Raw genomic sequence first — 16,184 nt, forward strand, 5'->3', positions numbered from 1 at the left:
GGACCCATCATGCAAAAATCTTTCATTTCCCCCAGGGGACGTGGCTTTTGTTCTGTGTGCTCAGACTCCATGTCCGCCTGGTATTTTGGTTTTTGCGCAAGTGGGCTATCACCTTTCTTGCAGGAGGAGGGGTACTACCAAACAGAAGATGCAGCAGAGACAACCATCGCAATAATATGTATTGATTTATTCGTATTTATGAATGCTTTTCAACAACAGATTTCAAACTGGAGAACAAAAAACATAAAAACTATATATATATATATATATATATATATATATATATATATATGTTGTACACAGAGAATGGTGACATCAACTTGTGTGTCTTCTTCCCAGCAGAACCCAGAGAGGATTGGAGAATGTCCCGGAGCCCTCAGGAGAGTGGAGTGTACATAGTGGATGAAACAAGACCACGTTCCCGAACTAGGCCACGTCCCGAACCGTGCACGCTCCCCAAATTCATCTAGCTGCCATGCCAACTCCTCAGCTGAAACAAGTGCCAACCAGCCTGCCGAAGGTGGTGGAGGCCTCCTTCCAAGGCCCGTGATTGAAAGAAAGACCCCTTGGCCGAAGCCAATACAGGGCCCTTGGCAAATGCCAACGCCGGTACAGAAGCTGGTGCCGCCTCGTGTGCGGAGCCCAGATATCACCAGGTGGCCAGAGCCACCCCACACGTCTACCCCGAAGCTGGTGCCTTCCCGTCTGCAGAGCCTAGTGACAACTTTGCCGCCGAAGTCATGCCTGACATCTCTCCCAACATCGATGGCGGCCTGCGTGGAAAAGGCCGTGGAGATGTCTCTGGCAAAGCCAGGGCTGACCGATGGACCCAAGCTGGATGTAACAAATCCTATGGCACTCTGGAAAAATGAAGGCATAACATAGAATCATAGAATCATAGAATAGCAGAGTTGGAAGGGGCCTACAAGGCCATCGAGTCCAACCCCCTGCTCAATGCAGGAATCCACCCTAAAGCATCCCTGACAGATGGTTGTCCAGCTGCCTCTTGAATGCCTCTAGTGTGGGAGAGCCCACAACCTCCCTAGGTAGCTGATTCCACTGTCGCACTGCATGTTAGTCTTCCATTCAAAGAAAAGGGTTTTCAAGTGATTCTGTGGAAGAAACTTAAATTATCTTGACTAGGGAGGAATACGGCCCTGAAATTGACTTTGTTGCCTAAACCGTCTTCTCTGTTTCATACCTTGCCAGTAGAGATTCCTGGAAATGAGTTCAAACGTTGGCAACAAGCTCTATCCAAATGCAGCGGAGAGGGCAAATGCATCCGTGTCAATCAAGCCACTCTCCTCCGGCCAACTAACCCAGGGGGGTTGGGTGTCCCAAATCTTAGGCTGTGCCATGATGCCTTTCAATTGAGGCAACTACTCAAAATAATTAGGAACAAGACCGCAATCCCGTGGGTGTCAATTGAAAGCGCCCCCTGCATCCCTATGATCAGGGCGATCCCCTTTCTTCCAACACTGAAAAAACATGTACAAACAATTAAAAACCCGTTTTTGAAAGCAAATTTAAAGGTATGAGCAAAATGGTTTGCTACAACCCCTTCCCCCTAACCCTGATTTATCAATAGGAATCCTGGCGAATCCTTGCAAATGTCGTAGTCTCGTCACTGACCTGTGCGGTGGCTTTGGATTATGAAGCCGCATTGGCCTGGACCAATTGGAAGGCCCTGGCTTGAGTCCATTGGTCGCCACTGACTTTTGCCAAGGCGTCTCTCCCAGTTTTGGCGGAGCGGTCTTTTCGACGCAGGTCGCCATCAACTTTCGGAGAGATGCCTGGAGTGGCTTCTTTGGCAAAGTTGTTCCTAGGCTCTGCGTTGGGGGTGTCACCGGCTTCAGAGTACACATGTATTCTGGGTTTACTCACAAGGTGGTGATTTCTGGGGTCCGCACACGAGGCAGCACCGGCTTCCGTACCGTTGTTGGAGGCGGCACAGGCTTCTCTACTGGCATTCGCCAAAGGAGCTGTATCGGCTTCGGCCAAGTGGTCTCGCTTTCGTTCAGGGGCCTCGGCAAGGAGGCCTCCACCAACTTTGGCAGTCTGGTCGGCACTTTTCTCGGCTGAGGAATTGGCAGTTGTTCCTCAGGAGCTAAACAAGTTTGGGGGCGTGACCACGCCTCAGGACGTGGCCTTGGCAGAGGTCTTTCCTCCGTGTTGTACATTCCTCTCTCCTGAGGGATCCGGGGCAGTCTAAAATCTTCTCTGGATTCTGCTGGGAAGAAGACACATCAGTTTATGCAAGCGTTCTGTGTGTAATTCATCCTACACTACACATACAATCTATAGCTGGTGCCAGACTACTTTGCGCCCTAGGCAAGGTGAGCTACTTGCACTCCCCCCCCCCCCCGCAAACGGCCAACTTTGATTTTTAAGAACAGATGTTTTGTAGGAAAAAATAGCACAAAACTTGAACTTATTCTGTTTTTTCTTAAAACAGCTAATTTGTATAAAACGGTGACCCTTAAAGGTCAGTACGGCGCCCCTCTGAGGTCTGCGCCCTAGGCAGCTGCCTAGTGGGCCTAATGGTAGCACTGGCCCTGCTTATCCCAATACGTTGACCATTTCTTGCACCCCTTCGTGGCTCAAATGCCTTCATATTTAAAGGAGACCTCTGATTTCATCAATAAAATAGAGGGGAAATATATTCCGCCCGACGCCATTATGGCAATTTTGGACGTCAATTCCCTCGATACTATTCCCCATGATGAGGCACACAATGCTATTGAATGGTATCTCAATAAACGGGATAATCTTTCTCCACCTACCTATGTCCTATTAGAACTTACTGAGATCATATTAGAATAAAACTATTTTAGGTTTGATGGGAAAATATTCCTGCAGATTCGAGGCGTTGCCATGGGAAGCCCTTTTGCCCCTAGTGCGGCCAATTTAATCATGGCACGGCTGGAAGAGGATTTTATCTCTCATCCGGCTCAAAACCCCTTCTATAAGGAAATGCTATTCTATAAACGATACATAGACGATATTTTTTTAATTTTTGCAAATCCACATAGTTTCATTGACTTTTTAACCTGGATCAATACTATAGCAACATCAAATTTTCCTCTCATCAAGATAGAAATGAGACTGCATTTTCGGATATGTGGGTTTACTGCCATTCTGATCACTTATATCTAAAAAAGTTTATAAAACCAACAGACAGAAATTCTTTCTTACATTATTCCTCATTCCATCTTCCACATCTAAGAAAAAAATTCTTACCTGCCATGATGCTAGAAAAGGTCACGACTCTGGAAATTTCCCCAAATGCTGGAGAGTCAAGCAGCAGCAGTACTTACCATCCCAATGTCCGGTAAGGAATAGGCCACACACTTGCAATGATGTAAAACTGTTTATTGCTGTTCCCATGGTAACCTGGGTTTTGTGAGGTGGGCTCAAGGAGAATATTCAAAGTAGGATATGGTGATGAAAGACCGTGTCATGGCAGAAGGTAGGGTGACCATATGGAAAGGAGGCCAGGGCTCCTGTATCTTCAATAGTTTTAGAGAAAAGGGAATTTCCCTTTTTATCTCAACAGTGAAAGCTGCAGGAGCTATACTAGAGTGACCAGATACAAAAGAGGGCAGGGCTCTTGAACTGTTTGATGACAAGGGAATTCCACCAGGTGCTCTATGCATACAAATGACACCTGCTGAAATTCCCTTTCCTCTACAATTGTTACAGAAGCCCTGTCCTTCCTTTTCATATAGTCACCCTACAGAAGGCAGAAGAGCAGACCAAGGGCTAATAATTCAGCTAGGCAGGGAAGAGAGTTGGTGGTTCACGGACTCCCTGTATCTGTCTGTCAAAGAGTCCGTGATCTCCATCTTGATCTCTAGAGAGCAAGGCCTAGTCTGAGATGCTGAGATATTTCAAACAGAATCACTTGAAACCCCTTTTGTTTGAATGGAAGACTAACATGTTATGCCTTCAGGGTCCAGAAGATGGTAGAGATATTACCTTGGATTCCTGTATTGCAGTAAATTTGGTGTGTGTGTGTTAATAAAGAAATAGGCTTGTTAGTATATGCGCCCTGAATGCAAAAGTCTTGAGTTCAAATTTCACCAATGCCTAGGACTCCCTAGATAACCTTAGGCAAGCCTCTTGGAAGTTGATTTTCTAGATCCATTTCTAGATTCTACAGACAGTCCTCGATTCAAGCTAATCAACCCAGGAGTAATCCTATCAATGGCTATTAGTCATGATGACCCTGTGATAATTACCCTCAGAATCAGATTCAGTTTGCCACTAAATACCAGTTGCTAAGGAACAAGGAGGGTGCCACTGCGATCATGTCTTGGTTGTGCATTTCTCACACCGTCCACACTGGCATTGTGGGAGGGAATCACAAAAGAACTGTGCAATCCGCAGCAGTTCTGAAAGGAAGTCAATGCTTTTGGAACTCAGCTTCTCAGTGGGCGGAATTCTGGATCTAGCAGTATCTCATGCTGCACCTCTGGCTATCACCAGTCAGGTGATAGGCAAAAAGTATCTGGACATACTCTAATTCTTAATTGTAAAGTTCAGTTGTATCGAACACAAAAGTACCCCCATCACATGTATTACTATGTTCAACACACTAAAATAAAACCACTTTTAGAGCATTTAGCTAAATTCACAGGCAAGTTCCTTTTAAGTGCATCTCAAAGACTTTGCATAGTTCAGATTTATTGAGATTTTCATCACCTGTTTTCTCCCATTAATCTAACAGAAGAACAATTATATTGAAGAGGCTTCTTGCTCAGCTGGCATACGAACCCACTAACAACAAGTCTGCCACTACATAGTACAGCCTTGGTATAGAGATTTGAAGCATGATTTTTTTTCATAAGTAGATTAGATTCAAGATTCAAGGATATTTTACATGACACTGTGCAAGTTGAAATGACCCAAAGTTATTCTCTTGTCTGAAAAGCAATGTAGGAACATTGAGTAAAAGATGCTAGTGGGGAGATATGCTATACTGGAGTTTCATTATTTGTTTCGTTTCGCTAGGCAGAATTAGGTGGCTCATATGTTGAATCTTCTATGTTCGTAATGCTCGCATGATTAGCACATTTGGAAGGCTGTCTAAGGAGCTCTGCTATGGCACCTATGGTGACTGATCACCACAGGAGGCAATTACTTTGCTAGAGGACACTACCTTCTAACAACCCCCTGAGGAAGGCCTTGGAATTAAAAAAAAACTGGCCGAAATGCATTGGGCATCTTGAAAAAATAAATATTTTGCATCCTGAGAACTAGTTTCTCTTCCTTCTGACTAGCCATCTATATGGTCAGTTCATCTCTTCCAAAGCAACTCTGTGTCATTGAAAGAAGCCCTGACATAAATTTGGCCCTATCTGTCCTCCCAGGGCAGGGGAGTTGAAGGAACAGGGCCTTGTTCTTTGTTTTGAAGGTTATGATGGAAGGAATCTTTGGATCAGGATAAAGAATGATGATCAGAGCCATCCCAATGTTAATCTCTAAATAGGGGATTGCAGTGACAACAGAAATTGCTGTCTGCTTATAGAGGTTGATGGGTCACCTTCCAGCTTTCCCTTGCCCTGGGCATCCTCCCATGGCAGGGCACTCAACAGAACTGGGCCTTATGCTTCGTTTTAAGGACTGCAGTGTAAGGATCTATTTGGATCAACAGGCAGAGTATCATGAGAGCATAAGAATAGATTTACAACATGATGGATCAGACCAAAGGTCTATCTAGACTAGCTCTGTTCTCACAGTGGCCAGCCCTAATTTTTAATATTTTTAAAGAAGATCCAGGGAAGTCACGACAGCCCAGCTTCTCCTGGAAGTCTTCCCGCGTCTTGCGAGACTTCCAGGAGAGGCAGGGCAGCCACCGCTTGCTCACTGCCTTCTCTGTCTCTCGGAAGCCAGCGAGCAACAGCGGCCCAGTGCTCCATCATGCTGCCTCTTGAGCCAGTTCAGGAGTCAGTGGGATGGAGCGCTAGGCAGCCATGACTTGTTGTCTTCCCCGCCTCTCCTGGAAGTCTCAAGTCTTGGGAGTCTTCCAAGAGGCAAGGAAGCCAGCGAGCAGCAGCTGCCTATTCATTCTGCCCGGGCTGGGCACGCTGCATTTGTCAGGCATGATGTACCCCTTTGCCTTGCCAGGGCGGCAGCCAGTGACACTTGCATTCCTGCTGCTGCTACCATCTGTTGTTGCACTGCCGCCCGCCTCCCAGCTCCCCGCCTCTAGCACTGTCCCCTTGCTGGCCCACCGGCATTTCCGGTGCGGGCACGCAGCTAAGCTGCTGTTGAGGGCGTCAGGGGCCACTCCCGCTAAATGCCCACAGGAACGTACCTGTGGCCATCTGTTGGAGGGTTTGCAATGACAATGATGCCAAGAAAGACAAGAGGTGCACAGAGAGGTGCAAGTGACTGATTTATTCAGGTTCCCATACATGGAGGGACTGGAATGAGTTTGCATAGCTTAGAAACAGGGTTTGGAAGGAGCGCTGATCTTGTAGAAGTTCTATTCGCATGTTTCTGGATCCACCACTTCTTCACGCCCTTCAATCCCTACGGTACCTCCGTACCTAAAAAAGAGAAAGTGAAATCTCAACCATGGTTTATCTTAACTTGCAAGCATCTTTTAATGAGCATCTGCCAGCTCAGGACTTACTTAGGTTACTGAAGCTATCTAGCAGAAAACATCAGAAGAGCCCTGCTGGGTCAGACCAAGGGTCCATCTAGTCCAGCACTCTGTTCACACAGTGGCAACACAGGTGCAACAGCACCCTCCCACCCATATTCCCTAGCAACTGATGTACATGGGCACAGTGCCTCTGATACTGGAGGTGGCAAAGAGCCATGAGGACTAGTAGCCCTTGATATTTATTTATTTATTTATTTATTTATTACATTTTTATACCACCCAATAGCCGAAGCTCTCTGGGCAGTTCACAAAAATTAAAACTATTAAGAACATAATAAAACATCCAACAATCTAAAAACCCAAATACAAAATACAATATAAAAAGCACAAGCAGGCTAAAACCACACAGCAGAAATTGATATAGGATTAAAATACAGAATTAAAACAGCAAAGTTTAAATTTAGGTGTTAAAATACTGAGAAAATAAAAAGGTCTTCAGCTGGCGACGAAAAGAATACAGTGTAGGCGCCAGGCGGACCTCTCTAGGGAGCTTGTTCCTTAGCCGGGGTGCCACAGCAGAGAAGGCCCTCCTCCTAGTAGCCCCCTGCCTCACTTCCTTTGGGCCCCTGTGGGTGATCTTAATGTCTGGGCAGGTACATGTGGGAGGAGGCGTTCCTTCAAATAACCTAGCCCCAAGCCGTTTAGGGCCTTGTATGTTAGTACCAGTACCGGACCTGGACTGTCAGCCAATGGCGTGATGTGATCACGCCGGCCAGTCCCCATTAGTAAACGGGCTGCCCTGTTTTGTACCAGCTGAAGTTTCCGGACCATTTTCAAAGGCAGCCCCACGTATAACGCATTGCAGAAATCCAAACGAGAGATTATCAGAGCGTGGATAACTGTAGCTAGGCTATCTCTGTCCAGATAAGGGCGTAGTTGGTATATCAGCCTAAGCTGATAAAAGGTGCTCTTTGCCACTGTGCCTTAAGTGACAGTTCTGGATCCAAGAGCACCCCCAAACTACAGACCCGATCCTTTAGGGAGAGTGCAACCCCGTCCAGGACAGGGCAAACATCACCTCGCCAAACCGATGAACCACCCGCTAACAGTACCTCTGTCTTGTCTGGATTGAGTCTCAGTTTGTTAGCCCTCATCCAGTCCATCACCGTGCCCAAGCGCTGGTTCAGAACAGCCACCGCCTCACCTGGGTTTGATGAAGAGCTGGGTATCATCTGCATATTGATAGTCTTCTCCTCCATTAATTTGTCTAACCCCTCATTTAAAAGCCATCCAAATTAGTGGCCATCACTACATCTTGTGGTAGTGAGTTCCATGCAAATGCTTGGTTTGTTGTAGGACATCAGTTTTCCTGTCGATATCCTAATAACTGTTACTGCATCATGACCCATTTGTAAGTGAGGCTGTGCAGTGGGCACCAGGCAAAAGGTTGTATTTATCTGGGATCACTCTGATTTGGAAGACATTCTCCTTATCAGGCGGGGCAAGACCTCTTTCTGCTTGCTCCGTGGTGAAGGAAATGACTGCTGAACCTGGCCAAGTTATACCTTCCATGCATGTCCACTTCAGGCATTCCACCATAGCTCCCTGGCATTGAAAACAGCCCGGGCCAAGGAAGTCCTCAATTTCCTCCCACAACAGGGCAGTGGAAGGAACTGGGATTTGCTTGGAGGATTCCAATTGAAGGAATGGCTTGAATCAATATCCAAAATTCCCATCGGAGCCAGTTACAATTTAGCCTCTTAATGTGTCACTGCAACGTGGATATAAAAATCTCTGCCTGCCTGCAGAGGCTGCCGCCTCCCCTTCCAACTCTCCTTTGCCCTACCCTGCCCACTGGAAGAGAGGTGCTGCTAGATCAGGGGTGGGCAACTAGGGGCCCTGCAGATGTTTTGGCCTACAATTCCCATCAGCCCTAGCCAGCATCCCCAATGGTGAGGGATGCTGGGAATTGTGGGCCAAAACCAGTTTCCCGTCCCTGTGATAGATTCTTCCAAAGAGATGAGTACATCCAGTGCCAGTTTGGAGCCTTTGCTGACCTGGCGCAGCATCCCGCTTCTTCGTTGTCACAGGTGCAAGTCATGCAAGTTGCTGTGTTGCGCGCAGACCCAAGCGGATGCTTTCCCCCATCATAAACATGGGCGCACCCGTCGGGAGCCCCCAGCTTATCTAGACTGGAAGGGCAGGAGCTCATTCGTTTCCCTCTGCAGCAGTGCCCAGACCTCCAAACCCACACTGCTGCTTTAGACCGGTATTGAAGTGCACCGACAACTGTTGGGGCCCATTGACACATTGACCACTTTCATACCGCTTTCATAGTGCTAGATCCTGCTTTGGTGTAGTTGATGCGCCAGTTTCAGGAATTTTTGAGCAACAGGATATTTTTCACCCCTTATGGTCACCCTGTTGACCACTTACTTAAGTTTTGTTTGTTTGAGGAAGTTAAAGTTTGCACTGACAACTTCTGGGCCAATGACACATTTCATATACCATTTTCGAACTGCTTTCAAGTCTTTCACCAAAGACTCCTGAACAAACTTAGCAGTCATGGAATAAGAGAAGTCCTCTTGTGGATCAATAACTGGTTAGAAAACAGAAAGCAGAGAGTATGAATAAATGGTAAATTCTCCTGATGGAGGGAAGTAAATAGTGGGGTCCCACAGGGATCGGTATTGGGACCAGTTCTTTTCAAACTGTTCATAAATGATCTGGAATTAAGAGTGAGCAGTGAAGTGGCCAAGTTTGTCAATGACACCAAATTATTGAAGGTTGTTAAAACACAAAGGGATTGTGAAGAGCTCCAAAGGGATCTCTCCAAGCTGGGAGAGTGGGCGTCCGAATGGCAGATGCGGTTCAATGTAAGCAAGTGTAAGGTAATGCACGTTGGGGCAAAACACACACACACACCCAACTTCAACTATAATTTATTTATTTATTTATTTATTTATTACATTTATATACCGCTCCTATAGCCAGGGCTCTCTGGGGGGTTTACAGAAATTCTAAAATTGAGGTAAAAATAAGTATACAAAATTTAAAACTCTAAAACACAGAACATACACACATAAAGCATTAAAAACCAATTAAAAACTAAACATGTGGGTAATTAGTATGTGCCGCCATATGCCTGGGAAAGAGGAAAGTCTTAACCTGGCGCCGGAAAGATAGCAGCGTTGGTGCCAGGCGAGCCTCATCAGGGAGATCATTCCACAGTCTGGGGGCCACCACCGAAAAGGCCCTGTCCCTCGTTGCCACACTCCGAGCCTCTCTCGGAGCAGGCACCCGGAGGAGGACCTTAGATGTTGAACGTAGTGACCGGGTATATTCACCTCGGGAGAGGCGTTCCTAATGGGATCTGAGCTGGCGGTAACCAAACAAGAGAGAGATCTTAGGATTGTGATGGACAGCTTGATGAAAATGTCCACCCAGTGTGTGGCCACTGTAAAGAGGGCAAACTCCATGTCAGGCATTATAAGAAAAGCAATTGGGAATAAAACTTCCAGTATCCTACTGCCCTTTTACAAATATAGGATGTGGCCACACTTAGAATACTGTGTAAGTTCTGGTCACCACACCTAAAAAAGGATATTTATATAGAGTGACCCTATGAAAAGGAGGAGAGGGCTCCTGTATCTTTAACAGTTGCATAGAAAAGGGAATTTCAGCAGGTGTCATTTGTATATATGGGGAACCTGGTGAAATTTCCTCTTCATCACAACAGTTAAAGGTGCAGGAGCTATACTAGAGTGGAAAGGAAAGGAGAGGAACCTCTCGTGCAAGCACTTGAGTCATTGCTGACTCCTCGAGGGACGCCTGCTTTCGCAACGTTTTCTTGGCAGACTTTGTAGCGGGGTGGTTTGCCATTGCCTTCCCCAGTCGCAGTTACCTTTCCCCCCAGCTACCTGGGCACTCATTTTACCCACCTCGGAAGGATGGAAGGCTGAGTCGACCTGAGCCGGCTGCCTGAGAACCAGCTTCCGCTGGGATCGAACTCAGGCCGTGGGGAGAGTTTCAGCTGCAGTAACTGCCGCTTACCACTCTGCGCCACACTAGAGGGACCAGATTTAAAAGAGGGCAGGGCACCTGCAGCTTTAACTGTTGTGATGAAGAGGAAATTTCACCGGGGCCGGATCTACACTACTGCTTTAAAGCGCTTTCTAACAGTTTTGACAACCGTATATGGAGTGTGTCCTAGGCCCCGACAGTTGTCAAAACTGTTATAAAGCGCTTTCAAGCAGTAGTGTAGATCATGCCCAGGTTCCCCATATATACAAATGACACCTGCTGAAATTTCCTTTGCAATACAACTGTTAAAGATACGGGAGCCCTGTCCTCCTTTTCATAGGGTCACCCTAATTTAAAGAGCTGGAAAAAGTGCAGAAAAGGGCAAATAAGGGAGCTTCCATACACAGTCTTCAGGGTGCCCCGAAAGCGCTTCAGGGCGCCCCGAAACTCCTAGTGTAGCTACCTGGTCAGAAGAGACGGAGGAAGAGGAGGCGGCGGCGAAAAGTTCCCACGGCTCGGCGGCTTCCTTGCCGCTGAGCCCAACTCCCCGCCGGCCTCCTGCTGCGAAAGAGCCAACCGGGTTAGAGAGCTCGGCGGAAGAAGGCGGGCTCTTCTGCCGAGCTCTCCAACCCGGTTGGCTCTTTCGCCGGCAGCAGGAGGCCGGCGGGGAGTTGGGCTTGGCGGCAAGGAAGCCGCCGAGCCCTGGGAACTTTTCGCCACCGCCAACGCCGCCACCTCTTCCTCCGTCTCTTCTGACCAGGTAGCTACACTAGGAGTTTCGGGGCACCCTGAAGCGCTTTCGGGGTGCCCCGAAGACTGTGTGGAAGCCCCCCAAAATGATTCAGGGGCTGGAGCATCTCCCCTATGTTGGGAGGTTACAACAAATGGGATTGTTTAGCTTGGAAAAAAGGAGGCTAAGGGGAGACATGAAAGAGGTGTACAAAATTATGCCTGGTGTGGAGAATGTGGACGGGGAGACATGTTTCTCCCTCTCTCAAAATACTAGAACCCAGTGAGGTCATCCCCTGAAGCTGATTGGTGGGAGATCCAGGACAAATAAGAGGAAGTAGTTCTTCACACAGTGCAGAGTTAAATTATGGAACTCACTACCACAAGATGTAGTGATGGCCACCAATTTGTTTAATTTCTATTTAACTCTATTTAATTTCTATATCAATTCATTAGTTAAAAGTGTGAGGGAAGTATGTTCCCATCCCCCAAAATTGGCAAATAAGCCCTTGTCAGTACTTCTGTATGCCGACGATGCTGTGCTGCTTTCTTTAACAAGTGTAGGACTAAGACATCTTTTTAAAGCGTTAGACCTCTATTGTAAAAATGAATTACTGTTGATTAACCATCTTAAATCTAAGGTTATAGTTTTTTCCAGAAGAAGGTTAAAGCATAAATGGCAGATTAACAACCATCCCATTGAACAAGTTTCATCCTTTAGATACTTGGGTATAACATTTCATTCTTCTGGCTTACGGAGTTTGCAAACTAAAAATGCAATTGAGAATGTACAGAGAAGCATCAAGGCTCTCCTCTGCTTTTTCTATATGAAAGGAGGCCAATATATGCCTTCAGCCATTCAAGTTTTCAAGGCGAAGGCCATCTCCCAGATGTAATATGGATCACACTTGTGTGCATACAAAAGTTTTGCCCCCTTTGAAGTCACTCAGACGAAGTTTTTGCGTTCAGTGTTGGGAGTCCCAAGTTGTGTTCCAAATGTAATTGTCCGTTTAGAGACAGGGCAAATTTCTATTGAGGCCCGAATATGGATCCTTAGGATTCATTACTGGCTGAAACTGATTTTCTCCCCAGCGGGCCAGGCCCCACTGACATTAATTGATACATTCCAGACAAAATGGAAAACTACGCTATATGAAAAACTGAGAGTTCTGGGCTTCTCGCCAAATGCCCTAGTTGCTCTTGGTTATGAAAAAGCTAAAGTGACAATTCAACAACGTATTTGGGATATGGAATTGCAAAATCATTTGAGTTTGGCTTCAAGGTATCCTGAATTTAGAGATATTGGGAGGATATTTGCTTATGCAAAATATCTGGTGGACTTGAATATTCCTAAATTCTGGAAAGCTTTCACTCTGGCCAGGTTTAACGTTCTGCCTTCAGCCCTTTTGGATGGAAGGTTTGGAAATATACCCTACCAAGAACGGGTATGTCCCTGTGAGATGGGTAAAGTGGAAACAGTAGGCCATGTTCTGCTGTATTGTTCCTTTTATCAAGATTTGCGCCAAACATTTATAACCTCTATCTTGCAGCGAACTCCCGGTAGATCAGATGAATCATAAAACATCTTCTATCAGATCGGAATCCTCAGGTTACTCTAAGAGTGGCCGGTTTTTGTGCGGCTGCCATAAGCCAACGGAAATTGAGGTTGAAGAATTGTATTGCACCTTAGACTTAGGCTGAGACTGCCATGTTTTATGTATTTTATGTATGTATTTTATTGTATATTGGGGTTTTTAATATTATTGTGATGATGTTTTCTGCTGTGCTGGTCTATGACCAAAACAAACAAACAAACAAACGATGTTGTAATTGCATACACAGTTCTAGCATGAGAGCAGTTTGGTGGCATAGCGAGAGGGGAAAGGGCCCCTGCCTTCTGCAAATACAGCCCAGCCCCGGAACATTCCTCCCAGGATGAGGGCCCTTCTCACCCATCCCACAAAGGGATGAATGGCTCCATTCAGGAGCTGTTTACGCAGTTGCATAAGTCTGTTTCAAGTGTCCCACTCAACTAAACGGGAGGCCCAAGTCCCCAGTTAGGTACTCCTGCTTGGAACCAGTGTTTGCAGCGGCAGGGGCGGCCGCAGCGGTGGAGGGTGTGTGTGTGTGTATGTGTTAGCCCATCCCTGGGTCTGGAATGCAGAGCTGCCCCCACACCAAGTTCAACCTCCCCGTTGAATGCTGCAGTTTCTACCTCTGAAGCGTTGGCATCATTGGGGTAAAAGGAGTCCCGCCACAAGCACCCAGCCCAGGGCATAAGTCTTGTGGCCCCTTGGAGATTGGAATTGTCCCACTCAGCCTGACCTCTAAGAATGTGGACTGTGGGCCAGTGGGCCACCACTTCAGCTCTGGTTCCTGCCAGCACCTGAGAAGGTAGCCTTTGCCAACCTCTCAGCCATGGCCCCCTCATCGGCAAAAGGGAGAGAATAATGCACACTTCAAATAATTTGTTTTTCTAATCTGCACTTTATTGGATTCAAAATTATGATACAAGCAATGTAGCAAGTTAACTTCAGTAAATGATATTTATCTTATAATGTATTTAATAAATGTTTTCTGTCCATAGAAGAATGATCCTTACTTTTCTAGTATTCAGTACATGCATTGCAGAAATCTATTACATTGGTATCTTTATTCATTCTTACATAATTTGGTTATTTAAACAAAATAGTATAATTAGATATATTTTTATGTTCCCTAGGGGACTTTATGGCAGCCTTCTCCAATCTGGCTTCCTCCAGATGTTTCCAAGTGCAACTCCCAGCATTCCTGACTATTGGCCATGCTGCCTGGGGTGATGGGTGTTGAAGTCCAAGATCCCTGGAGGGCACCAGGCTTACACACCAGTCTGCTGTTTAATGTCCTTGAAGATGGCTGAGGTGTTCGTTCGTTCTCTTGTTTTGTGTGTCTGGTTTACCATTAACCCCACCCACCCCGGGAAAAACGAAAAAACTATTGTCAAAAATTAGTGGCCATGGGGGTGGAATTAGCTTCCAGACTCCCACAAGTTGACCACCCTGATATAAATGTATTGAATTAATTAATTAATTAATTAATTGAAGCTTGACTTGGTCAGCCCATCTGCGTGCCAATATTGCTCAGTATCAAACTTTTCAGCGAGCGCCTGGAAAAGCCAGGCAGAAGGCCAACCAGCGTCCCTTGGACTCCCCCTCAGCCACTGCCCCGCTCCCTCCCAGCCGCTCTCTCCCACTCACCTGCCCACTGACCAGCAAGACTTACCTGAAGCCTCCATGCGAACTGCTTTGGCAATGATACGTTCCAATGCCCGCTGTATCAGCTGTGTTTATATATCCTGTTGCTTAGCAACACGAAGTTCTTCTCATATCTTCTGTTGCTTAGCAACAAAAAGTTATTCATTGGAATTGTGCCACGCACCCTTAGCATTAGATAGATAGATAGATAGATAGATAGATAGATAGATAGATAGATAGATAAAGAGACAGAACTTTAAAAGTCTGGACTGGCGTGTGTGTGTGTAATTTAAGTCATTTATGTCGTTTAAGACTGGCACTAAAAAGATAACAGAGTAGATGCCAGGCAAGCTTCCCTGAGGAGCGTGTTCCTATGAGTGAGAGCCACTATGGAAAAGGCCCTCTCTCCTGTCAGGTAGCAGGATGACCCAGAGGAGGGCCTTGGTCAGTAGTCTCAGCACATGGGTGGGTAGATGTGGGAAGAGGCATTCCTTCAGGCACCCAGGTCATAGAATCATAGAATAGTAGAGTTGGAGGGGGCCTATAAGGCCATCAAGTCCAACCCCCTGCTCAATGCAGGAATCCACCCTAAAGCATAGTTGACAAATGGTTGTCCAGCTTGAAGGCCTCTAGTGTGGGAGAGCCCACGACCTCCTTAGGTCATTGGTTCCATTGCCATACTGCTCTGACAGGGAGTTTTTCCTGATGTCCAGCTGGAATCTGGTAACTTGAGCCCATTGTTCCATGTCCTGCACTCTAGGTTGATGGAGAAGAGATCCTGGCCCTCCTCTGTGTGACAACCTTTGAAGTATTTGAAGAGTGCTATCATGTCTCCCCTCAATCTTCTCTTCTCCAGGCTAAACATGCCCAGTTCTTTCACTCTCTCCTCACAGGGCTTTGTTTCCAGACCCCTGATCATCCTCATGGCTCTCCTCTGAACCCCCTCCAGCTTGTCTGCATCCTTTTTGGGGTACCGTGGCTCAGTGGGAAGGACTATTGCTTAACAGCAGCCCCCTGCTTGATATGACAAAGGTCCCAGGATCCATCCCACCACTCCCAGGCAGGGCTAGGAAAGGAATCCAGCCTGAAATCCTGGAGAGCTGCTGCTGCCAGTCAGTGTCAACAATACTGGGCTGGATGGATCAAGGATCTGGCTCAATAGAGGGCAGCTTCCTATAGTCCTCTGTCCCAAATCACATAGCGTTTGAAAGATGTGCGTATACTTCACCTGAAATTAGGGATGGCTGAATGTGTCAGTTTCATTTTCCCCTGTGTCTAAAAATTTAGAATCTCAGGATCTTTGCCTCTCCTTATAACATACATACATTCAAGCTTGGGTTTATATCACTTAGTTGAAGGCCAGCCCCACCATTAAGTAGAGTGAGGTGGCCACCTCAGGCATCAGCTGCTGAGGGGTAGCAAGTCATGGCAAGGTCCTGGAGGACAGAAGTGTGTGCCCGCCCCGTGGCTCGCCCTGTGCCCCCAGAGCTAGCCAGCTGCCTTCAGGTGCAGAGGAGGAGGCTGCCCCCGAACCAGGGTTGAAGTAAGATTCAAACACCAGTTCCTGTATGTGGAAGGGTGAGGCA

The sequence above is a fragment of the Elgaria multicarinata genome, chromosome 12 (genome assembly GCF_023053635.1).
Source record: "Elgaria multicarinata webbii isolate HBS135686 ecotype San Diego chromosome 12, rElgMul1.1.pri, whole genome shotgun sequence".
In the NCBI taxonomy this organism is placed as follows: domain Eukaryota; kingdom Metazoa; phylum Chordata; class Lepidosauria; order Squamata; family Anguidae; genus Elgaria; species Elgaria multicarinata.